The sequence below is a fragment of the Tamandua tetradactyla genome, chromosome 7 (assembly GCF_023851605.1).
Source record: "Tamandua tetradactyla isolate mTamTet1 chromosome 7, mTamTet1.pri, whole genome shotgun sequence".
Lineage (NCBI taxonomy): Eukaryota > Metazoa > Chordata > Mammalia > Pilosa > Myrmecophagidae > Tamandua > Tamandua tetradactyla.
Window position 1 is genome coordinate 85822392 of NC_135333.1, and position 26472 is coordinate 85848863.

Consider the following 26472-nt stretch of genomic DNA (forward strand, 5'->3'; position numbering starts at 1 on the left):
TAAAGGAACTCTGTGTGGAGCGCCCCAATTCAAAACAATACAGTGCTACTTTTAAGCTCTGTCTCTTTCATTAATAGGATATAAATAAAAATTTATTTGATAGAGGCAAAGAATTTATGCAGGAACAAGGTCTTGTTGTTGTAACCCTGTAGCTGTTTTCTATGTTCTTTGTCTGTCTTTGTCTTACCTGCTGTGACACAAATTCTTTGAGTTTCTAATTCCCCAAAGCATAGCCTCTTTGCCTGCTTTCTAGATTCCCTTCCTAGATTCTGGGTTTTTTGTCTTTATGGTTTTCAATGCTTTCTTGATAGATAGAGCTTTGTCTAATGACTTATTCTCTGCTTTGAATACTTATTTCTGCCAGATTCTTCAGATAAAAGAAACTATGGATCAGAAAGGGATAGATACAGTGCCAGATAAGGATGTGTGTCAAAGTCGCTTTAAGGAATACAGAGTAAAGGGATGGTATAAATAAAGAAAGACAACATAAGAGGGGTACCAAATAGGGGATTGGCAGGATTTGGGTAGAATCCAGTATAAGGGACACAACATGATTAATAATAAACTTAGCTGGGAAGTCCATGCTGCAAGAGGGCATCAGTGGACCCTGCTATATACTGGGCAAGCAGAACTGGCAAGAAGAGAGAGCAGAGTTGACAGAGCAGCCTCTGAGGAGCCCTTGAAAAAAAATATCCTTTCAGAGGCAGGCTATCCAGCAATAAATTTAGGAACTGCAGGTCCTGGGCCCTGAGCCAGCTTTGCCCAGGTATTTGAGGATCACCAGAAAGCCCTAAAAATTATGGCTTTACTGCCTTTTCACAGTTTTGTCAGTCTCTAAGATTATTTTGAACTATTTTTTTTTATCAGTAGGAGGAAAAAAGATGACAATAAAAACCATGTCTCTTCTCAGGTTGAAACCCTTTGATCTTTTCTTCAAACAGAAGAGAGTAATCCTTCCCACTCTTAAAGCATTCCAAATGTTTTACAGTCTCTAGATGAACAGAGATTTAAGGTAAATTTAATGCAGTGGTTCATTCCTTCATTTATTTGCGCAAACACTAATTGAACACTCACTAAATGCCAGACCTTATCTCAGGAACTAAAGGTAGCAAGAAAAATTCCCATCGTTGCCCACACTGAGTCCGCGGAGCAGGAAGGGAGATGATAACAAGAAACACAAGAATTTAGGGAGCTTCAAGAAGGGGAACTTAAGGCAAGGTTGAGAGTGAGAAGAAAGGGAGGTAGACGCTCAAAGAGGCTTTCTGAAGGAGGTGACACAACCGAGAATTTAGCAGGCTGAGGAGAGATAAATCAGAAGAGGGGAGTGGATCATGGCAGGGAGAGAAAAGTGATTCTAGTGTTCTTAGCAACTCACAAACTTTCTTTTATAGAGCTTAGAGATTCTAATATCTCAAATTATGCCAGGATTGTTTTCTGGAAGCCTAAGTTCTGAATCAATTTATTTAGCCAAAGAAGGAAAATTTATTTAGCAGAAGGAAAACCCAACAGGTTTTTGTTGTTGTTTCCACATGGGCAGGCACCTGGAATTGAACCCAGGTCTCTGGCATTGTAGGTGAGAATTCTGCCACTAAGCCACCATCACCCCTTCCAGATTTAAATTGATTTCATATCGTCAACACAGAGCTTGTGATCCAAGGAACTGGAATATTTTCTAGAATCAATATACTAAGAACAGCAAAAATGGAGGACTCACACTTCCCCAGCTTAGAACTTATTACAAAACCATGGCATGGTACTGACACAAGGAAAGACATATAGACAAGTGGAATGGAATTGAGATCTCAGAAATCAACCCACACATTTATGGCCAATTGATATTTGGCAAGGGGCCAAAGATCACTCAATTGGGAAAGTATAGTCTCCTCAACAAATGGTCCAGGGAAAACTGGATTTCCATTTGCAAAAAATGAAAGTGGATCTCTATCTCACACCATATACAGAAATCAACTCAAAGTGGGTCAAAAACCTAAATATAAGAATCAGAAATATAAAACTCCTAGAAGAAAATATAGGAAAGCATCCTAAGGACCTTACATTAGGCAGTGGTTTTAGACTTTACAACCAAAGCAAATCAACAAAAGAAAAAAATGGATAAAAGGGACCTCATCAAGGAAAAAAAAAAAAAAAACCTTTTGTGCCTCAAAGGATTTGATCAGGAAAGTAAAATGACAGCCCACATATGGGAGGAAATATTTGGCATCCCCATATCCAATATAGGTTTAATATCCAGAAAATATGAAGAGTCCTTCAACTTAACAAATAAGAAGGCAACCCAATCAAAAAGGTAGCCTAAAGATGAATGGAAATTTCTCCAAAGAAGATACACAAATGGCCAAAAAGTGCTTGAAAAGATGTTCAACATCACTAGCTATCAGGGGTATGCAATTCAAAACCACAATGAGAAACCATCTCGTACCCACTAGAATGGCTACTATTAAAAAAAAAAATGAAAAATTACAAGTGTTGGAAAGGATGTGGAGAAATAGAAACACTCGCTCATTGTTGATGGGAATATAAGATAGTGTGGCCACTGTGGAAGAAAACTTAGAAGTTCCTTAGAAAGTTAAGTATAGATTTAACATATGACCTGGCAATCGTGTTTCTAGGTATATATCCTAAAGAATTGAAAGCAGGGTCTCAAACAGGTATTTGCACACTGATGTTCATAGCAGCATTTTCATAGTTGCCAAAACATGAAAGCTCCAAGTGTCCCTCACCAAGGAATGTGTAAAAAAAATGTGGTAAATGCACATAATGGAATATTATTCAGCCATAAAAAGGAATGAAGTTCTGATACATGCAATGAGTGGATGAAATGTGAAGATATCATCCTGCATGAGAAGCCTGACACACAGGGAAAAATATTGTATGATCTCACTGATTTGAAACAATTAGAATAAGCAAACTTAGAAAGTCTGAATCTAGAATATAGGATACCTGGGGACAGTGTGGGTATAAGGAATGGTATAAGGAATTTGGGATGATGGAAAAGTTTTGGTAATGGATGGTGTTGATGTTAACACAACACTGTGAATGTAATTAACAGCACTAAATTATATATTTGAATGTGGTTGAAAGGGGAAATGTTAGGTTATATTTATGTTACTAGAGTAAAATTTTTTTAAAAACTCCCTGAAATTGCACAACAAAAACAGTAAACCCTAAGTTAAACCATGAACTATAGTTAATAGTACAATTAGTAACATGTGCTTCCATCAATGTAACAAATGTTCCACACCAATGCAAGTTGTTAAGATGTTGGTATAAGAAAACTCTTTACCACAACTTTTCTAATAATAATATTAATAATAACAATAATAATAATAAGTAAAAGAATTGATGTGCTCAAGGATAGATCAATAAATTAACAGCTTTAGGGAAATTGAGAATGTTCATTAATTTATTCATCCATTTTTCATTCATTAAGTACATATACTCCTTGCTAGTCATGGTGCTAGAACTGGGTAAATAGAAATGAAAAATTGTTCAGCAGGTGGACAACAAACATCCATTGATCCATAGTTTGCCTTTATAGATGATATTCAACATGTGCTACAGTTGTCACTTGCTACCATTGTCCAAGCCAGGCTGTTGTTCTAAATTGATCTAATCCAGTGGATTATTTTCTTTGGTTCTCACTAAAGCAATTTGTGCTGACCCAAGACCTTGACAGGTAAGCATTTGTTTTCCAAATATTTGAAAAGAAGCAGTAGAAACAAATAAGATCTAGTGGATAAAAAAGCAAACTTGAAAAAATTACTGCTACTTCATAGCTTTATATACCAAGGGATTTCTATATTTTTATGCTTATAAAATACTAATGACTGTTTTTTTACTAACTTCAACTAAGTTTTCTAAATCCTTAAATCAATTAGAATTATGGAAATTGATACCCTTCTCTAAAAATCTATTTTACCTTTCAGTGTTGAAGTGTGCATCCATTCCATTGTTCAACTTTAGAAGTTGTACTGCCGCCAGTTTTATACAATTGTGAATCTGGTCTCCATGCTCTGTGCTAATACTATACATCAGGCTGGAAGGTTATCTTGACAAGAAAACTTGGAGCAGGCCTTGTGGAATGACTTTGGCATCACACATTGGAATGGAAAATATTCACAGGCTGCAACAAAGTCTGGAAAGGGAGCAACTGGCTTGGAGACAATTAGTGTAGGAAAGTCCTGGGCTCCACTGTGAGAGGCCTGCAGGATGGTTCTCTACACAGAGAGGAGAAGCGTCATGCAATCATGTGTGTTTTCATGAGAATTGAGAGGAATGGCAGTTGCGCACGCCAAGTTAGAAAAAGAACACTACCGCTGAGCACTTCCGTCACATTCTTTCTGATCCAAAACACTTCATGTGCAAAAAGAGATGCCAAGTAAAGAAGGAGTAGTTCAGGGACTTTAAAAGATGAAGCCTAGAAAAACAACCAGACACAGGTATAACTGCTTATGTGAGTAGGTCAAACCAAAGACAGGACATCAAATGACCCCTTCAATTATCTCAGAAAGGTTTTGAATCTGCATTATAACAATTCTGATGAAAATGTAGGTTTTTTTTTTTTTAAGTGTAAGTGCTTGTTTAGTGACAAATTGCTTTTTTTGTGGGGGCTGGGGGTTTGTTTTTGCCTTTACTATACTTATAATCTCTATAAGCTCTGACCCCCCCCCCCCAAAAATATTTAGCAATGTTGATTTCTAGGATTAAAGACAAAGGTGATATACCTATTTCGACTCAAAGTTTAAAAATATCTCAGAGACTTATGATGACCTATTGTCGTTGTCCCTGGGAGTTGCATTGCTCTCTTGGGAAAAAGGGAATGTGCTTGTGGCTGTTTATTTCATTGAAAACAATGAAACTTGTTTCACTGGAGTAAAAATGAAATCTGATTAAGGCAAATTGGAAAATACGATTTCACACTTTCTTCCTCCCACAAATAGAGAAACTTTTATGATAAAATGATATTCACACAATGGAGCTCTTTAGACCCAACAGAGGTTGATCCTGTGGGTTGAGTCACAAAAATGTCACAATTAAAGAAGGCTGAAGCAGCATCCCAAAGAATGGTGAATGACCCCATATGAAGGAGTATGGGGCAGTAGCTCTAGTAACCTTGCACTCCCAGTCATAGCCCTGGGGCCAGGGAGTGCAGGATTCAGAAAGAACTGAAGTAGAATTCATTTGCCAATTTCTAGAGAGAAGAGAGCATGCTTTTGTTTATTTCCCTATGGCCTGGTTGGTGTCTGGCACGTAGTAAGTGGTGATTTGTTGATTTGAATTGGGTTAAAGTTGTGGGCTCCACTGGGGCATTCAAATACTGAAATGCGTTCCCCACTTTAAAACCAAGAAAATGCAGAACGTATAAGAGGAGTGTTGAGCATTCCCAAGGAGATAAAGGAAAGAGCCTGGCAGGATGGCAGTAGTAGATGGCATTCCTGAAAGGTTGGTATGGTATACTGGCCAACAGGGCCAGGGTTTTCCAGAGAGAGCATTGCCAGCACAACATATTTGGGAGGAGTTGCAATTTGAGGGAGGTCTGAACAGGTAGCTCAGGATTCCCAGCCAGATGTCCTGAAAATGCATATTAGAGCTTTCATGCCAATAGCTCCAGCGGTTGGCAAATCTAACATTCAGAAGCAGCACTGGGTGGTCCCAAGTTCTGCTCTTAAGGCTTCGGAGTCTGTCTGTATCTGATAACACAGAAATCTTATGAAGCTGTACCGTCATAAGAATTAATTCAGATTTTCCCTTCCAACTTCCTCTTCAAATCCCCATCCCACCATTGTCCTAAATTCTGAGCCAATGAGTCATCTATATACTTAGTTCCTTTTAGTTGAGAATTGTACAGCTTGCAACATGTGGACTGAATTTCTGTCAAGAACAGTGTCACTTTCTGTCCATCAGCAGCATAAACTCTATACCCATGTGCATGTTCCAGGATACCCTTCCTGGCTCTAACTCAATTTTTGCCCTCTCCACCCCCACCCCGGGCTCTGCCCATGCTAATACCTTCATTTGTGGCAAGAGGTGATCAGATAAATTGCAGTGATCCACATTGCAGTTTGGTGTCCAAGCCTAGACTAGAAACCTACTCAAGGTTCCATGTACTTATGATGTTCAATTAAGTTGTCCACATAAGTTATATTAGGAATTGCACTAGTCAGAATATAAATTTTGTATCATGTTTGTTTATTTTTTAAACTGTGAGAGCTTCAGGGGTGGTTTACCTTTTTTGATGCTTAGGACTATTCACTTTCATTCCCCCTCAACCTCACATCTCTGGAAGTGATTTTACCACTTACTGAGGGGGAGTAAATATAAAAAGGGAAATTCAACTTAGCCCAGTGCTGCCAAAGGGAATACATTAGAAATAGAGAGTGACGTCAGCATAAAAAAAATAACAATGGAAGTTAGATTAGTTAATAAAATGTTTTGGTATGAATAGGTTCAGACACTTTGCAGCTGTCCTATTTTTCTATTGCTGCTATAACACATTTCCACAAATTTAGTGACTTCAAATAACACAAACATCTTACATGGCAGTCAGAAATCCTAAAATCTAGGTGTTGGCAGAGTGGCATTCCTTCTGGATGGAGGCTCCAGGGGAGTGTCATTTCTTTCCCTTTTCTATCCTCTAGAGACCACCTGCATTCTTTGGCTTGTGATTCCTTCGCCCATCTTTAAAGCCAGCATTTTTGGATCTCTCTATTTCTGATTTCTGCTTCTGTCATCACATCTTGACTCTGATTGCTCTCCCTCTCTCTTTCCTTTATAAGGGCCCTTGTGATTATTTCAGGTCTATGTGGATATTCCAAGATAGCCTCTCTATCTCAAGATTCTTAACTTAATCACACCCGCAAAGTCTCTTTTGCCATGTAAGGAAACATATTCACAGGTTCTTGGATTAGGTCATGAACATCTTTGGATGGGGCCATAATCCTGTCTACCACAGGGCAATTTTCATTTACTCTCTGAGTAAATTGTGCCATTAACATGCTACAATATGTATCTTGAATTCATAAAGGATTTAGTTAAAATTCGATCAGATTTTAGCCACTTGTATTCAATTCACATTTCATTGAGCCATATAAAAAAAAAAACGTGTTTGATGTCAAATAATTAAACTACCAAAACAACCATGTAAGAGTGTTATTTTGGTTTTTCCTTTTATATAATGCTGATAATCATTCCTCAATTGTCAGAATTAGTGAATTAAACCTGATAAGAGCCTGAAAATATTAAAGTCTGTCAGTTAATTAAAACTTTACAATTATTGTAATTTCATTACAAATTACAAATGAAAATTTCTTTACAAATTAAAAATTATAAATAATGAAACCTGCCAGTTTTATTAATATTCGCAGAAGACATAAGACTCCTGGGTCAAAGACAAATGATAGTTTATTACTTATAGCAATAGCAAAATACCCAGAATAACAGCACTTTTACACTGAATCTCTGAAATCCAGTTCCCACAGAGTGAGATGAAGAGGGCCAGATGATATTTACATACTTAGTGGGTTGTGTTCAATGAGAGGAATTTTGAACTTGGGGACCTGAATCTTTTATAATAGGCAGCAACCATGTTTGTCTCCCTTTTGCTCTGGAGGGAGGCACTGTATCTTCTGAGGCTGTTTGATATACAAACTTCCTCAAAAAATAGTCTGGAACAAAGGCCATTTGGTACCTTGTTCTCAGGACATACCAGAGATATTACAGAGCCATGGAAAATGGTCTCCCAGTAATACATATGTCAATTTTATTCTTAAAGACAAAAGACAAAGCTTTTTTGAACGTCTGTACTAGAATGTCCCCTAAAAACCTCAAATTCATTAGGTCTTATTTTACCTCTACCAAATGCCTACTCCTTTACTCCTTTATTCTTTTTCTTAATTAATGGAACCACCATCCACTCAGACTCTCAAACCTGAAACTTGGTATATATCCCAGACATTCCCCTATCACCCTACCCACCCAGCCCCACAAACATATGAGTCAAGCATTCCTTTTTTTTGACATCCATATATATTAGCCTCCTTTTTTTTCCCTCTTTGTCCCCTTTCATGAATAAAATCTGTGTTTTCATCATTTCTTACCTAGAGCATTGATTTCTCAAGGTGGATCTATGGAGTAGTGCAGATCCAGGACGAACTTTTTTCTTGTTTATGGTAAAATGAAAAAACAATAACCAGTATAACAACCAACCAACCAATAATATTTTAAAAGGTGAGTTGTTCATTGATCAAAATTTATTCAAGCCTTAAAAATATATAATCATCACTTTCCCATTGTTTGGTGCTAAAACATTCTTTATTATACATAAACTAGTCTTAGAAGTCATGGATTGGGGGGTGGTAGCTAGAAGGAAGCCAAGGTGGTTTCTGGATTGTTGGAATGTTCTATTTCTTAGTCTGAGTGAAAAATACAGCATGAGTGTAGTTTGTAAAAATTCACTGAGCTCTCACTTATGATACGTGAATTATATGTCACTTATGATGTGTGCTTTTTGCTATATATACTATATATAAATTAAAAGCTTAAAATATATATTTATTTTATATATTACTGTAATGCTAAGTGGTAGTTCTTTTGTAAAATGCCTTTATTTAGTATAATAAAGCTTGTCAAACCTTTATCAAATTCCCAGACTTAAAAAATCCTCTGGCCCAACTCCAAAAGTCTTGGACCCTCAGAAATCATTGCTATGATCTCCTAAATGGATTCCCTTTCTTTTAAGTCTTTTCACTTTCAAGATAATGTCTACAAACCTCCCTGTGAATATTTCTATGATACCCCTGAAAAGGCTGGAGAGGACCTTTACAAATTGAATTTTTTATGCTTAAGTGATATTCTTTCTTGAAGTATGCAGGTAAATTTCTCATCTTTCTCACCTGAACTTAAACACCACTTTATTTTTGAATTTTTAAATGCATATACCTTTCTTTGTTCCTAAACCAATAGAGTTGTTTATATTTCCTCTGGTACACCCACTGGGTCTAAAACATACATCCATTATGTCCTTATGATTCCATACAGAAATACATTAAACCATTTTCTCCACTGAATTGTAAATTCCTTGAGAGCATTGACTATTTATCAGTGGGCCTAATATATAGCAGATCCTCAACAAGCTTTTGTTGGATATGTCCCTCTTCTTTTCTTGCACAAAATAGTATCATGGCACCAATCATGTTATTGTCCTTCAAAAGAAGGGAACTTGTTTTATTTACTTTTATATCCACAAGGTCTTTTGTGCAAAGTGCTTAATAAATGTTTATTGGTTGAATGAAAGAATGATAGAAGGATGTTATTTCCAAAATCTGAGGCTTTTAGTTTTAAATCTAGATTGGCTTCTAACAGGAAACTTAAGAGGGTATAGTTAATCCTAGGTTGTAGAACATCAAAAATTCTTTTACTTGTTCCAGGTTCAGCAATCAGTACTGAAAGCACAAATCCATACCTCTAATTCTTATATTTCCTTTATATCATAAAAGGAAGAAAATCACAGAGAGACTACTTAAAATGTGGCTCAAACCTCTGACCCATTTTATACTTTGGTATAAACCCCCATCCCTGCATTATTTGTATTCATATAAAATGTCCTTGCTCTCATGATTTCTAATACTTAGGTGAGGCATGAGGAAACCTGAACTTCCCTTTAGATCACAACACCATAACCAGCTTTTGTTATGACCCCAAAAAGTCAGACATTGGGGATCTCTAAGATCAAGAAACATGTGGAGATATTTATACTATTTTGAAACTCATTTTACCTGATGTCAAAACCTGAATTGTGGCATAAGAATGAAAAAAAAATGGCTAATAGAGGTAAATACATAGGAAAAGCAAGATAAAAAAGTAATTCAATATAGATGCAAACGTTCTCAGCAAAATATTAGCAAATCAACTCCAATGACACATTAGAAGACATATACACCAGAAGTCTACATATGACCACATGGGGTTTATACCAGGTATGCAAGGGTGGTTCAGCACAAGGAAATCAGTCAATGTAATACAGCACATTAACAAATTGAAAGGGAAAAATCACATAATCGTCTTGCTTGATGTTGAAAAAGCAGTCAACAAAATTCATTTCTGATAAAAACACACCTAAAAGTAGAAATTGAAGGAAAGTTCCTCAATATGATAAAAGGCAAATACTTAACAGCATTGTACTGAATGGTCAGAGGCTAAAAGCCTTCCCCCTAAGATAGGGAATGGGACAAGGAAGCCCTCTGTCACCACCATTATTCAACATTGTACTGCAAGTTCTAACTAGAGAAATCAGGCAGGAAAAAGAAATAAAGGCATCCAAATCAAAAAGAAAGGAAGAAGTAAAACTTTCATTATTTGTAGATGACATAATACTATACTTGGAAAATCTTGAAAAATCTATGACAAAGCTATTTGAGCTAATAAGCAAATTCAGTGAAGTAGCAGGATACAAGATTAATTGCAAAAATCAGTAATATTCTACACACAAGCAATGCCCTAACTGAGGAGACAATTAAGGAAAAAATCTTTTCAAAATAGCAACTGAAAAGAATCAGTTATCTGGGACTAAACTTAACCAGGGATGTAAAGGACCTGTACACAGAAAACTACAAGACACTACCAAAAGAAGTCAAAGAACTAAATAAGTGGAAAGACATTCCCTGCTCATGGATAGGAAGGTTAAATGTAGTTAAGATTTCAATTCTACACAAATTGATCTACAGATTCAATGCAATACCAGTCAAAATTCCAACAACCGACTTTGAAAACTTGGAAAAGCTTGTTATCAAATTCATTTGAATGGGAAAGCAACCTTGAATAGCTAAACATATCCTAAAAAAAGAATGAAGTCAGGGAACTAACACTTCTTGATTTTAAAGCTTGTTATAAAGTCATAGTGGTCAAAATAGCATGGTACTGGCACAAAAATAGAAGTAATGGCCAATGGAATCAAATCAAGAGTGTGGAGATAGACCACCAAAATCTATGATCAGTTGATTTTTGACAGACTCTCAGATCCACTGAACTGGGACAGAATAGTCTTTTCAATAAATGGGCATGGAACAACTTGATATCCACAGTCAAACGAAAGAAAGAGGACCCTTACAATACATCCTATACAAAAATTAACTCAAAGTAGATCAACAATATAAGAGCCAGTAATATAAAACTCCTAAAAGAAAATACAGGGAAACATCTTCAAGACCTAGCAATAGGAGGTAGCTTCCTAAACTTTACACCCAAAGCACAAGCAACAAAAGGAAAAATAGATAAATGAGAACTCCTCAAAATCAAATGCTTCTGTACCTCAAAAGACTTTATCAGAAAGGTAAGAGGCAGCCAAATTCATGGGAGAAAATATTTGGAAATCATATATTGGATAAAGGTTTGATATCCTGTATACATAGAGAAATCATGCAATTCAACAACAAAAGAACAACAAGCCAATTATAAAATGGGCTGAATGTATGGATATGCATTTTTCCAAAGAGCAAATGCAGATGGCTAAAAAGCACATGAAAAGATGCTCATTTTCATTAGCTATAAGGGAAATGTAGATCAAGACTACAATGAAATATCACCTCACACCTTTAAGAATGGCTGCTGTTAAACAAACTGAAAACTACAAATGTTGGAGAAGATGTGGAGAAACTGGAACACTTTTGCACTGCTGGTGGGAATGTACATGGTACAAATAGTTTTGAACCATTGGAAGATAGTTTTGTGGTTCCTCAAAAAACTAAGTATTGTATTGCCCTACAACTTGGCAAACCACTACTTGTTAGATACCCAGAAGACCTGAAAGCAGTGACATAAATAGACATTTGCACACCAATATTCATAGCACCTTTATTCACATTTGCCAAAAGATGGAAACAATCCAGTGCCCATCAACAGATGACTGGATAGACAAAATATGGTACATACAAATGATGGACTATTATGCAGCAGTAAGATAAAATGAGGTCCCAAAGCATATGACACAATGGATAAAACCTGAAGATGTAATGTGGAATGAAATAAGCCCAACACAAAAAGATACTGTATGATTTTGCTGTTATGATCTTGGTAAAGGTAAACTCAGAAGCGTATAACGTAGAATATAGGGGACCTAGAGATACACAGAAGCTTGAGACAGATGAATGGATAGCTGTTGAGGTTGATCTTAAATGTAAGGGAATGGATAGAAGTAAAAGCAGTTCATTGCAGGGTTTCTAAGTAGTACTGCCATACTGAAGGTGAGCACGATTGAAAGGAGTTGTATAGAGCCATGTATCCCACCAATTAACCCTACAAATATAAATAAGTTCCTGCATCAACTACTTTAAAATTGTGAATCCTGCACAAAGAGTCAACAATAGATGGGTATAGGGTAAAGCTACGATTGCATGCTATGGTCTATATTTAGCAGGAAGATACCAATAGTACCACAGCAATACAAGGTAAATAATTGGCGGGGGGGTGGGGGTAGGAAAGAGTTAAGGGGTTTGGACTTTCTGTTTGTGGAGTGTGATCATTGGTGATTTTTCCTTGGGAACAATGAAAATTGTCTAAAAATAAGAGTGTTGAGGATTGTATGACTAAGTGAGGATAATGTGGAACATGGATTGTTGACTTTGGACATTATACATTATGTCCAATGGATGGATGTGGCTGAAGGATACATTGAGAAGTAAAATGGAGAACTGTGGTATATACATATGATGGAATGTTATGCAGCTACAGAAAGGAATGAAGTTTTGAGGCATGAAACAAGGTGAATGAATCTTAGGGACATTATGTTGTGCAAAATAAGCCAGAAACAAAAGAACGAATATTGTATGGTCCCTTTTAGAAAATACCCATAAGAGAATCAGGGCCTAGGTTTTAAACTCTTAGAGCAGTCACATTTAGTCATATTAACATTAGCGCTGTTAATTTTATTTCTAAATTTTGAGATGCTGTGCTGTATATGTATAACCTGGTATCTCCCTGAAACTTTAGCTGCCTGTGTGAAACCTAAGACTCAGGGTAGGAGTTCTGCAGCTCTGAAAGTCAGCATTGCTCCATATAACATCTGTTAAGGACCAAAGAAAGAGATCAGGCTTCAAGTAGAGATAAGAATGAAGTCCATCGGGTTGGGACTTACGTGAATCAGAATACAGGGTAAGGATGATAGTGTCTGAATTTTAGAACTTCATGTACTGTATGAGCACAAAGGGTAAGCGGTTTATTTTGTCCAAAACCTAAATTTTCTATAGCACATAATCTGACTTAACCTGTCTGGATAGCTCAGTGAAACAACCCAAATACATGGAGCCCAGAGTGGGAATGAATGCTTGTAATTTTGTGTAACTTAATATTGTACCTGGATATATCCCAGAGTATCTTGGGTAATGTGCCGGCCTGAAAATATTATGCATCCCAGAAAAGCCATGCTTTAATCCTGATTCAGTCTTGTGGAGGCAGAGGATCTTTTAATCCTGATTCAATAATGTATTTTAGAAATTTTGATTAGATTATCTCCACAGAGATGTGATGCGCACAGTCTTGGGTGTGACTTTTGATTAGATGGAGATGTAACTCCACCCATTCCAGGTGGGTCTTGATTAGTTTACTAAAGTCTCTAAAAGAGGAAACATTTTAGAGAAACAATAGAAAATAACAAAGCCTACAGAAATGACAGAAGCCTCAGAGCCGATGGAGAAAGTGGATGTACATACTTGGAGAACAGTTGCTTCAGAGAATAGAATCACAGACGTTTAGAGATGCTTGGAGCCCAGCAGATGTAGCCATGAGATGTTAAGCAAGTCAGAACCTGTAAGAGCCAAGGGTAAGCAAAAATGAAATGAAAGCCGTCCCTGGAGAAGCAAAGTGAGGATCCCCCACAGGAACAGAAGCTGAAAGCAAAAGAGCCCGGGAGAAAGGGACCAGCAGATGCCAGCTACATGACTTCCCAGCTGACAGAGCTGTTCCAGACAATATCACCCTTTCTTGAGTGAAGGTACAGACAATATTACCCTTTCTTGAGTAAAGGTAACCTCTCATTGGTGCCTTAATTTGGACACTTTCACTTCCTTAGAACTGTAAACTTGTAACTCTGGTAAATTGCATTCCCGCAGCTTGCAAACAACACAAGTAGTTAATTAAGTATTGACAAACAAACCTCAACCCAAACCATTCCAGCCAATCCTAAAGAACACCTACGGCAAAAATATAAGATTCTACAAAGGTTCCATGCACTAGGGTAACTTTCCAGAAATCTACAACTTCCAAAGAGGTTCCTAGACTAAATAAGTCCTGGACCTAAAGGACCCAGTCTCTCCAGAACATCAGCTAGTTCCATCTCCTTACCCCATATTTCTGAGAGCCCCTTCCAACATGAAAATGTTAGAATGGGCATAGCCCAAATATCCCTAAAGAGTGGGATACAAAGATCAAAAGTGATGGTGGAGTTATGCAGAGAAGGTAGGGTTTAACAAACGAATATGATTGCTGAACCGTTAAATTGATATTTTTTAGTCTCCGGTATCTTAGAGCAGCTAGAAGTAAAAACCTAAAATTGTGGAATTGTAACCCATACCAAACTCTGAAAGCAAAGCAAAGCAAAGCAAAGCAAAGCAAAGCAAAGTTGTAGAAATCTGTTCTACAACTAATTGTTGTATTGTGCTTTGAAATGTATTGCTTGGTTTGTATTATGTTATTTTTCACACACACATGAAAAAGGGCAGGCCACAGTGGCTCAGTAGACAGAGTTCTCCGCTGCCATGCCAGAGACCTGCGTTCACTTCCTGGTGCCTGCCCATGCAAAAAAAAAAAAGATGTCAATTGTGATGATAAAACTATATTATTCCATTTAGCCTCCTATATTCTGGAGAAGTTAGAAGGAAAAATCTGAGATGATGATATGATAGCCCATAATAAACCCTGGGCTCTGTCCTGTAACTACTTGTTGAAGATGCTTTGAAAACCACTGCTTATCATCTTTCTTTGCTTTGCATATACATTATATTATACAATAAAAAAAAGTATTAGCAATGTCCCTTGAGAGACAGGAGAAAAAATATGGAACTATAAAGCTTTACCACCAGGGAAACCCCTGATACTGTCTCAAATACTGGGGACTCCCATGTCAGTAGGCCCAGTCCTTGATCTTGAGGCTTACTTTTGTGAAATTTATTTCTGAAGCAGAGAACCTAAGCCTACCTATAGTTTTGCCTAAAAGTTATTTCCATGTGGAATATGACATCCAGGGGTGAAAGTCTCTCTGGCAATATGGGATATGACTCTCAGGGATGAGCCTGGCCCTGGCACCGTGGGATTGACAATGCCTTCCTGACCAAAAAGGGTAAAGGAAATTCAATAAAATAAGGTAGCACTGTTCAGAGAGTTCTAATAGAGTTGAGAGGCTGTTCTGGAGGCTTTTCTTTTGTAAACTTTAGCTAGATAATGCTAATTACCACACTTTGTCAAACCCCAAACAAAACCATTCCTGCTAACCCTAAAGAACACCGAGGGTTCTATCTGAAATTCTACAAAAGTTTCATATACTAAGATTAGATTACTTTCCAGAAACCTACACACCAAATGGTTTTCTAGCCAGATAAGTCCTGTAACCCAGAGGGCCCAGTCTCTCCAGACATCAACTAGATCCATCTCCCATCCCATATAATCAACACCACTTACCAACTTGAAAAAGTTAGAAAGGGCAGAGCCCAAATACCCCTAAAGATTGGAAAAAGGATCAAAGGAGAAAGAGAAGTTATAACAGAGAAAATAGGATTCAACAAATGAGTATGGCAGCTGAATCATTATATTGATATTTCTTAGTCTCCAGTGTCTTGTAGCACTGGAGTTTAGGGAACACCTAAAACTGTGGAACGATAACCCATACCATTATAGAAGTCTGTTCTATAACTACTCGTTACAATGTACTTTGAAATTTATTGCTTTAAAAAAAGTGATTCAATCCAATCCACTTATTTATTTACTATATTATTATATGCTGTCGTTGTTATGAACCTTTTGGGTATATAAATCTAATGAGGGCCGTGTGGGAGACCTGGGTTTGATTCCTGGTTCATGCACTTCCCAAAAAACAAACAAGCAAAACACACAAGAAAACCAACCAAACAAACAAACAAAATTCAACAAACGGTACTGCAATAATGGGATACTCCCATGGAAAAATAATGAAATAAGACCCCACCATACAGCATACCAAAAAAAAATAAAATCCAATGAGAGTATAATTCTTAATTTAAGGGGCTTATAAATTCTGGTGGGAAAATACAGACACAGACAGTGAACAACTGGTTATAATATTCAGAAGAATAAAAATATAATAAATAGACATATAAATAGGCATAATATTCAGAAGAATAAAAATATAATAAACATATTCTGGGAACAATGAATGAGAAAAAAAATATTTTGATAGATGGAATCAGAATACTGATCTCAATACTGATAATACCTCCTGATGAAGAAGGTAGTATTTAAATTGCTTTTGAAAGATGCATAGAAATTCCATAAATGGAGTCTGTGAGAAAGGTACATTCTGGGTGGTGGGAATTATTTGAGGAGAAGCATGAAGGCATGGAAGGGCACAACAAATAAGGAGGCCTTGCCTAGTGTGCTTGGTTGAGTCATTTGGTGTGTAAGGAGCATAATTCTAGAAAAGTAGAGACAAGGCAGATTTATTTAAGAAACATTTATTGAGCCCTCATTCTGTGTCAGGCATGGTTCTAGTTCTTGGAATAAAACTGTGGATGAAAGAAACATCCTCACACTGAAGGAGTTTACCTTATAGTTTGGGGTGAGGATGGTGGGACTGACACTAAAGAAATGAAAGTGCTATAAAGTGTTAGAGATTTATATAAGTGATATGAGGAAAAAATAAAGCTGGCAAGGGTATGGAGGTAACAATTTTAAATAGGAGGGTCCAGCAAGGCCTCTCGGAGAAGGTGGTGACATGATTAATGGCTTAAAGTCAGTGAGAGAATGTTCTGAAAGAAGAATATTCCCAAAAAGAGACCAGTGGATACAATAGTTTTTGAATCTGGCTCCTTTTCAAGATGCCACCCCTACCTTTTCAAAGGGGTTGGGTACCACCTTCAGTAAACAAGCAGAGTTCTGCAATCAGACTTTCCTCTAGCTGCCCATCACCCATTGCCATTGGCCCTCTAGGACCAACTTCTAAAAGCTGCTAGATTCCTCTAATAGACTATTTCAAATTTTATCATCCTTATCCTTAAAGTATCCAATGGATTACCATTGTTTAAGGGAGATAAAAGGTCATAGTATAGCATTCAAAGCCCTCCATGATCCAGGGTAAGATCATCCTTCTCCAGCCTGCACAGTGCCATTAGTGGGAGTCGAGAGTCCAGAAAGCTCAGGGAAAAGACTCCTGCCCTCCTAATCTCCAGGTGTCCCTTTAAGGACGTTATGAAGAAACCTAGAAACCCTAAGTGCTCCAAGAATCAAGAGAGGGTGGCATGAATCTCCTGATGCTTTCTTCTGAGACTGCAAGGGCAAAGTAAGAGCAGGACTTTACAGCTCCTGGCAGACCCATATCCTCTCTTCTTGAACAATATGCACAGCCTCATTATCACTGTCAATCTTGAGACCATCAGGACTAATCTAATTTTACCCTTTTACTCTATTTCAGTAACCACTAGAAACCCAGTGTGGCAGTATACCCCTTCCCCCCTCCCCCACACACACTTTATTGCCCATACAGCTCCTTTCATGATTCATCTCCCTCCTCTCTAATACCTACAACCCTTCCATTCCATCTCCTGGGAGTTATAACCAGCCATCAGCAAAATCCTTTATATCATTAACCTCTTCTCTGAATGTTTCCTTCACTTCCACCTCTAGCTGAAACCTGGCTCTCCTCTAAGGACACTGCTTCCCTTTTCAATTGATACCTGTTTCCTTTCTCACATTGTTGAGTGGAGGTAGGCTAGGTGCCTTCATGTTCCTCAGTGCTATTTCCCAACTTTCTTCCTTATTCATGATTATAAACCCCAGCTTTGAGTCTGAAACCATCAAACTACCTACCAGCTCCTCCTTGCTGCAGTCATTGAAGGCACCCTGGTACACTCTCCCTAAGTCCTTGAATATTGGTGTTCCTGGCTCACTGTCACTGATCCCAACATTTTTCTGTCATAATTCTTGGTGGTTTCAGTATTCTTGAGTACAAGTCTTCTAATCCCTGGCTTCTCTTGGCCTCCTTTGCTCCAATGTCATCCTTCACCCTAAAACCTCAGCTACCTCTCCCTTATCATCACCTAAATGTGTCATTACTAATAGCTGCAACCTCTCTATAATCTCAATTTCAAGTTCCCACTCTCTACTGACTCTCTCCTGTGTTTCCATCTCAATTCCCATTACAGAATTCCTTCCACTCCACAGCAGGCTCTGTCATTCATTTGATCTTATCAGCTCTTCACTGTGCCTTACTCCCTTCATATCCTCATATACTTCCTTTTCTAGTTTACAGTCTATGTATAATGTCAAAAGTAATATAAGGAAATGGGTCCAGGAGGTGTTTTGCAAACATTTAACACTAATTTAGAGAAAAGGTTTATCATTATGGGGGCAGAGATGGTGGGGGAATGCAAAGGAGAAATATTCAGGCCTGTTTCTAACCTTTCCTTGATTGTCCAGGAATCTCATTTTGGCTTTAAACTTGTACACAACACAGAGGAGAACCAAATCTTTTTGGGGAGCTTTATCCTTATGGGGAAAGTTAATGATCCCTGATATATATGCTGTTTAGGGAAGGGTGGTTACCATCCACCCCAAAAGCCTGAAGTTTCTTTCTAACTGCCTGTAGCCCTCTCTTTGAGGGAATTCCAAGAAAGACATTTTTCTCCAATGATTTGGTAAAATTCTGGAGATAGTTTGGTGCCCTTTACGGGTTTAAGTCCCTGGCTGAATTTGGCTTTCTGCTTAGGCAGGACTTCATACAAAGGAGCTGAAACTTGAACTCAGCTTTGAAGGATTAGTAGGATTTTGTCAGAAGTGAAAGAATACTCACTGGCAAGAAGGATACTTACTGGCAACAGTATTTTTTCTGTTTAATAATATTTAGGAAAATTTAGACCTCTACTTCTATGTATCATATGTTTATGGCTCAAAGTAAATATGATTAACTAGATAAACTCAACTTTATAAATCCCTCTTTTTTATGCAAAGTAAATATTTTTAAGCAGGAGGTTTGATTTATTTACATTTTAATTAAATGAAAATTACAGATAAAAGATGCTGTACCACTCATCTTCCTAGGAAAATAAAATATTGCAATGCAATTAAAAGGATGCCTCAAATTATAATTAGATTTGAAATTTAATTATGACTAGAATACTTCATCCTTATGCATACTGACACCTTGTTGATACATAACCTTTAAAGTATTTTTATTATATTTATTCTAACATCTTAATCTATGGACTAAATAAGCTCCTTAGATTCCTAAGGAGTGTTCGAATCCAGCATAGAATATAATGTGCTTTTTTTCTGTAAAAAATGTATTTATTCTGTTTTAGAATTCTTGTTTTGATCATTGCTGAATATTAATAAAACCTCCACCTGAAAAATATTCTAGCAGAGATGGGTTAGTCTAAAAACACCTTTCTTAGCTAGGGAGAGCATCTTTTGGTTCATACCTGATAGAATTACCCTCTTCCAAGTTGAAAGGACTACAGGAATTCCAGCACATATTCAGGAATTGCATTTTCTATAAATAAAACTCTTCTAATGTATTGTCAGCTATGTATACATTAACCTATTACAGCTTCTTTTCCAAATCTCTTCTGTAGTAAGATCTGGTTAAATACAGTTGCTATAATTAACTGCCTGTGGCACCATTTGACACTCCTGGCAGCTTAGAAAACAATCACTTTCACAGTAAAAATGATTTAGCTACAGCATAATATGTCCTGCTAGAAATGTTTTGAGATAAAGATGCCCAATATACAATTATTATTAGCTTGATTTGGAAAATTTTGTGTGATAAAAACTATTTGAAGAATTGCTACTTTGACTTATCCTGTGTCGAAGAATGGACTTAAATAAACTTCCATGGAAGTTCTTAATTAATGAGTAAAACTGAATTTGTAGTTTTTGTGGAAATCTTTATATTTATATACTTTTTATAATTAAATAATTTAATAAAGATATATTGAACACGTATTAGGTGCCAGGCATTGCCTAGATTTTGCATAATAAATGTTGACTGCATTTTAACTGCAATTATTAAATTGATTGGCCTTCATATCCGTAAAAATAAAAGGCTTGCTTGTATAAATTCATGAGGAAAATTCCAAAAGAACAAAATTAGATCATCTTAAATAAGCTCATTTCATTCTACTGAATTTGAACTTACATGCTTCACTTAACCCCTCCTTGCTGAACCAATTTTCACCAGACAACTTCTGCTCCTACATGAACTAAATTTCTACAAATGGCTTGCTTCTGTGGTCCTCCATATAGGCAAACCTCTCATTGAAGTCTTTATCTCTTTTGAAGGGATTTCAAAGGTCCATTGAAATCCAAAACTTTCCTTGAAGTTAAGTTTTGCCTGTTTTAGGGCTGCAGGATTTCATCTAGTAAAGCCTAGGTGGTTAACAAGGAAAGAACATGTTAACCTGGTTGGATTTCATCACAAGTGGAATTTGGTCTGACAATTTTGGCTCTGTTAGGGAGTTTAAAGCATATTTAGCTGTGGAAATGATAAAAGGATTCCCCTACCTGGTTTTATAGCACAATAGCTGAAAGACCAGCAGGTATTTCAAGCATCTTTTAGTGCATATCCCAAACTGCTACACCAGCTGGATCTTCAGTGAATGAAATAACCCTGCTGTTAAATCATTTGAATCCAGTCAAAGTCGTTGACAGTAAAAATCCAGGTGGCTATGCAAATTGGTCATTTCCTTAAATAGTAATTTGAGTTTCACTAGGTGAGCCCTGCTAATAATGACAACTAACATCTGTGTAGCATATTTCAATTCACAGAACAACTTTAATGTATATTATCTCAGTTAGTCTTCACTAAAACCTTATGAGATGAAGAAATGGAAGTTCAGAGAGATTAAGTGACTTGCCCAAGGTTATTCAGGTAGTAATTGGGGAGTCAGGATTTGAATCCAGACATGGCGACACAGTGGGCTTTCATTAGACTGTGAGTAAGGGCTAGTGTGGATAATTATGCCTTGATTCAAGGAAACAAGTGCCATTATATCTTCATTGGAGGTCCTATTTCTATAGCTCCCCTTTTGAAAATGGAATAGGTTATATTTTGAGCTCTGGACTCATATTATGAAATCTTCTGATTTTTTTCAGGAAAAGGTGGAAATTCTAATTTTTATGGAAAGCATTTCAATTTTTAAATGTTGACAAGTCTGTTGGTTTGGATCATTTTTCCCAACTCTTCAGTCCTTCTGTAGTAGAATTATACATCCAACCCCCTTGACTTGTCACTCGTTAGGACTTCCCAGTGGATCGAGTATTCATGACTCACTTCCTTGGCTTTGGATATGGCCATGTGACCTGAATTGCCCAATAGAGTCTGAGAAAAAGTGAGCTGAGGCTTTAAAAAGCACCTTTCACTTCCATGTCTTTTGCGGGCAAAAATTATCAGATTTATTTCTTACCCCTCTTGCTCTTGCGTTTACCTTGAGAGAGGCTCATCCTGTAGTCCCAGACACATGGAGACACATGGAACAGAACTGAACCTTACCTGAAGTTTGGAGCCAAACTCAATTAATCCCAGCAGATCCCAGTGTATTCCTTCTAAGTTCAGCAGAGCCTCAGCCAACAGATAGACCTGTGGGTAAGGAATAAATGTTTGTGGTTGAAGCCACTCAGATTGGGTATGTTTGTTATGCAGCAATATGTCAGCAAAACCTGACAAATGAAAAAATTGCAGTCCAAACTAAGTACATCTATAGACTGGATGTAGCTTGTGAGTCACCAGCCTGTGATGTGTAAGATGGATCTTTGGCAGTATCTTTGCCAATCCTACCATTTAGATCTCTGGAAAATGTTATGCTACCTGTTTGATACATAAAATATTTAGAGCAATGTTAATTTAGGCCTAACACCTAAACAACCTCACTTCCCCATATCAGGAGGGATATATAAACTATGGTATATAGCTAACTGAAGACAGGAGATTTACCTTGTCATTTACTGGGATTAACCAGATCAGCCTGCATTTTCCAATGTCAGCATTGTTTTATGCATAGATACCTAAATCCTTAGAGAAAAGAGAATTTGAATTCTATCATCCATGTTTTTTTGTGGGCCAAAATGATCAGATCTCTGAGAAAAGTTAGGATATTGGGGTTTATGTTAATACTTTATCCTACTTCACTCTAGAAAGGAATCTTAATTACTGAGGGGAAATAGCCCACATTTACTAGGTCTTGGATAATGCAGTAATTTATTTTGCAGACAAACAGCACCTGGAGGAATTAAAAAGGTTTACTTCTCTGCAGAATTCTGAAGGATATCAGCACATTCCACACACACAGCAGAGAGAACATCAATAATCTGTTTGCAGATACATAAGCTTAGAGGTACACCAGTTGTAGATGATAAGATTGAATAAGAAAGGGTCACATCAGATCTTCTGGCATCAGTTCCTTCCCTCCAAGCTAAGCCTTCAATACCTAATGCAAGAGTAGTTGTACACCGTGTTAGGACATGACAAGCCCCTTCAACTGAGCCAGCTCATTGCTGTAAAAGTGCAATATGACAGCAGAGGACAGTATTGAGAGCACTCTTGAGCAGGAGTGCAGTCTTTATTGATCACCCTCAGCTTCCCCAGGCTAACGCAGTCTAGTCTACATATTTTTCTGATCTTAGAATAATGGAACTAGCATGAGAGCCAATTACACAGACTTCTATGGGAGTTATGCTAACAGGCCTTTAGATGAGTGAGCTCTAGTCTAGAGCTCTATTCTATTCTGCTACCCAAATAACTATTTCATTTTGATTGTGATAAGTGCAATGAAGGAGAAATACAGTGTGCTATGAGACTATATTATTACAGGTCCAAATAGACAGTGGCAGCAAAGAATGATCACTGAATAAATGACGTTTAAATTGACACTTGAAGGAAGGGGGAACAATATTTAGCCAGGGAAATGGATGGAGTGTTTTGGGGGAATGTTTGGGGGGGAGGTGTGGGGGCAGAGAGGAGAGAAAGAGGGAGAGAGAGAGAAAGAAAGAGGTTGGAAGAGAGAGAGTGAGAATTTGAAGTTCCATGCTGTTTTTTTTTTTTTTAAAGAAATTGCACGGTTTGAAAAAGTGCCCCATAAGATTTTGGTCTCCCCCCATACCCAATTTAGAAACAGTGTTCCATGCCATGGGCAGAAAAGAGCATTTGAAGGAGTTAAATACTGTTGAACAAAGTGGTAAGTTAAATCAATAGGCTTTATAGTTAAGAGTCTGGAAATGAATGTCAAATAGACCTGGTTTAAATCATAGTTCTCTCCTTACTGGCTTTGTGACCTGGAGCAAGTTACTCATTTGACCTCTCCAATCCTCATTTTTTAATCTGTGAAGTAGGGAAAATAATGCATACCTTTTTATATGACAGTAAGGATAAATGAAGAATAGATGGAAACTGTTTAGCATTGTCACTGTCAGACTGTAAACATTCAGACATTGGTAGCAGAAAAGTAAGTAGGTTCAGTGGATGGGAACATCATTAGGTTGGACCCCAGGGCAGAATGAATGAAAGTTTTAGTTGATGATAAAATTGTATTTATAAAGGTCTAATCCATGTATACACTCCACTCACTTTAAGAATTTAAACCTACCCTTTAAGTTATTTTATTTTCTCATAGGTGATCTAAGGTTACAGGTAAAAGCCTGTTTACCAATCATTTAGAGGATGCTTTTGGTGGGAAACTGCAGCTTTTACCATGACTGATGGCACGCATTTTTTCAGTTCCTAGAGTTCCAGATGGGTCTGGGTTGTCAAATTAGGTTCTGATTCCTTTAAATGTATCTTTCTCGTTTTTAAAGGCCTTCTTGAAGATAATCTCAGGCCCAGTCAAATTTTTCTTTTCTTTCATAATAAGGAAAAGGGTTTGAGGAGATCTATACTCTAAGAGAAGTTAATCATTAAAAAAAGAAAACCACCTAATTTTGTTGAAGGAAGGAAAACATAAAAATGAAAAGAAAAAAATGTAAAACATTAGTATAACTGTTGACTCTCTAATGTCGCTTATTTCAATGGATCTTATTGGAAGGTTCGTGATCTTTGATTGTTTTGAGATTAAACCTAGGTTGTTACAGCAAGTGTTCCTGCTTTATTGGGAGCTCTGTCTCCTGCATCCTTTGTTCCTTCTGAGTGCTTGGGCTTCATACACAGAGCTTGTGGTGATGAGTTCATATATATCCTTACAAAGGGACGGAAATTTATTTAGGTTTTTAAAAATTAAGCATTTTTTCTTGTCTGGGCTACATAATATTTAGAATCTCTTTGTCACACTCAGAGAACAAAATTCAGACCTAAAATTATCAAGACACTTTTCTCTTGATTATATGTATTTTACATACAATAATTAGATATCCCAGCAAATAGGTTCAAGACCTGTTGTCTGATGATGAGACTCTCCTTGTCAGCCTGGCATGGGTCAGCTGGATGGAGGAGGGCAGAAGTGTTGCCTTCAGCCAAACTCCTGCAGGGAAATTTGGGACCACTGTTCAACAAACAAAAGCCTTTACCTTATCTCAGTCCTCTCCACTCCTTCACACTTTGTCTTTTAAAATTAAAATGTTTTCCTTCAAGACCTCCGACAATAGGGGCAAGTCCTTCCTTAATAGATTAATTTATATTTAAGCTGGGGATTTTCACATGTAATTTATTGTCCCTCAGTGAAGATATTTTACTGGGGTGGACAGAGTCACTTCAGTGGGAAAAATGGCTACAATCTGTGTTTCTTTACAAAGGAAAAATCGTTTCAAGTCAGGAGTCTGGAGATTTAGTCCCCAGGCAAAGATTTTCCCAATGATTACCCTACAAACATGATATGAGAAGACAATGCCATTCCAGCATTTCAGCTGCATTGCCACTGGGGGAAGATTTGTTATCCTTGAGACTTTTACCCTGCGGTTAGAGTTTAGTTTATTTAGCTTGAAGGTTTTAAAGTCTTAAGTTTGGACTGGTAATGGGGGGGGGGGGGGGGCTAAAAACACTGCTGTTGATTAAGCCAGAAAAAAAAGCAGATATTTCACTTCCGTATTTAGGACTTGAATTATTTTCATAGTTATCCCCTTCATTCCAGTCATGTGTCCTCATCATTTTTTTAAAACCAGGTGGATAAAAACAGTGCAAAAAATAAAAAGAGAAATAAAAATGGGCGGGGGAGAGAGACATAGAAGATTTTTTTGAAATGAGAAAAAATGTGAGACAACAGAAATCGAAAAGAATTAAAACTATTGATCATTGATTCTAAACCTCAGAGTCTTTATTCCCAAGGGGGCATTTTTAAGTTTGTGTACCCCACCCTGCCTTCCTGATGTTCTGAAGCATTTTCCCCATGTATGTGCGATCCCAGGGTTGAGAATCACGATGTTTAAAGACAGGTATTGGTAATGGAGATATGTAGTACAACTGAGGGTCTTGTAGGCATGAGAAAAACAGTCATGGTTCTCTGATAAATAGCGAAAGGTACAGTTTGAGTAGATGAGGCAGTGAGTATTTGTACCTTGAAATATTTGTAGTTTAAAGAGTGAAAACCAAGCGTGGAATGCTGGAACTGTATCTCAGCTTGGTATAAGAAAGTGATTACTCCAGTGCCTGTCAGCCCAGACCTGCGTGGGGTGTAGGATCAGAACCACAAGACAAGAGTCAAAGGAAGAGCAGAATCAGGATGGAAAGGTAAGAGGAGACGGGGGGGGGGGGGGGGGGGCAAGATAGGTGTTACCCTTTACTGTAGTTTTGGCAATATCAGTGCAGTGGAACTGACTCTTAGGGACTCGTAAGGAGTAGGGACAGACATGTTGAAATTAGTTTGCTTATTTTCAAATATATATCGAGTTTCTACTATGTGTGTGTAAGTCACTGAGACAGTTATTGGCAACAGAGAATAAAGTGACTTCAGCCTAGTTGCATGGGTTTGACAGATAAGTAGATTTATAAGAATTATCCATGGGTTGCCATATGGACATATAACTGGATGGAGACAGTTGTAGAAAATACTCTGCGCAGTGTCTTTCAGGATGACTAGGATTTATTCATGCAGAGAGAGAGAAAAAGGTTGTTGCAAACTAAACATCCCATAGCTCAGCAAGGCAAGGGACTGCAGAGGAGAGGGAATGTGTGTCATTGATATATTGCACATGGTCCATAGAGTGGAATGGATATGACCCAGCTCTGAGGAGTGCTCTGAGGAGCACTGAACTCTACCCTTGAGCACAGGAGCCTGTGCAGGTGTGCTGCCAAGGGGACCA

The 26472-nt window shown here is 37.5% G+C and overlaps 2 long non-coding RNA genes across 3 annotated transcripts in view; both read left to right on the plus strand.

Annotated features, from left to right (window-relative positions):
• LOC143691591 (uncharacterized) overlaps positions 1–26472 on the plus strand; it is a 208645-nt gene that overhangs the window by 168550 nt on the left and 13623 nt on the right. Inside the window, exon 2 of one of the 2 annotated variants that reach the window (XR_013179587.1) lies at positions 25744–25900. The exons of the other annotated variant lie outside the window; for it this stretch is intronic. This is a non-coding gene — a long non-coding RNA (uncharacterized LOC143691591). The remainder of the gene's footprint in view (positions 1–25743; positions 25901–26472) is intronic. 2 annotated transcript variants of the gene reach the window in all.
• On the plus strand, positions 3474–8267 carry LOC143689845 (uncharacterized). Its single transcript, XR_013178935.1, has 3 exons — positions 3474–3694; positions 3945–4457; positions 8119–8267. It is a non-coding gene; the product is annotated as an uncharacterized LOC143689845 (long non-coding RNA).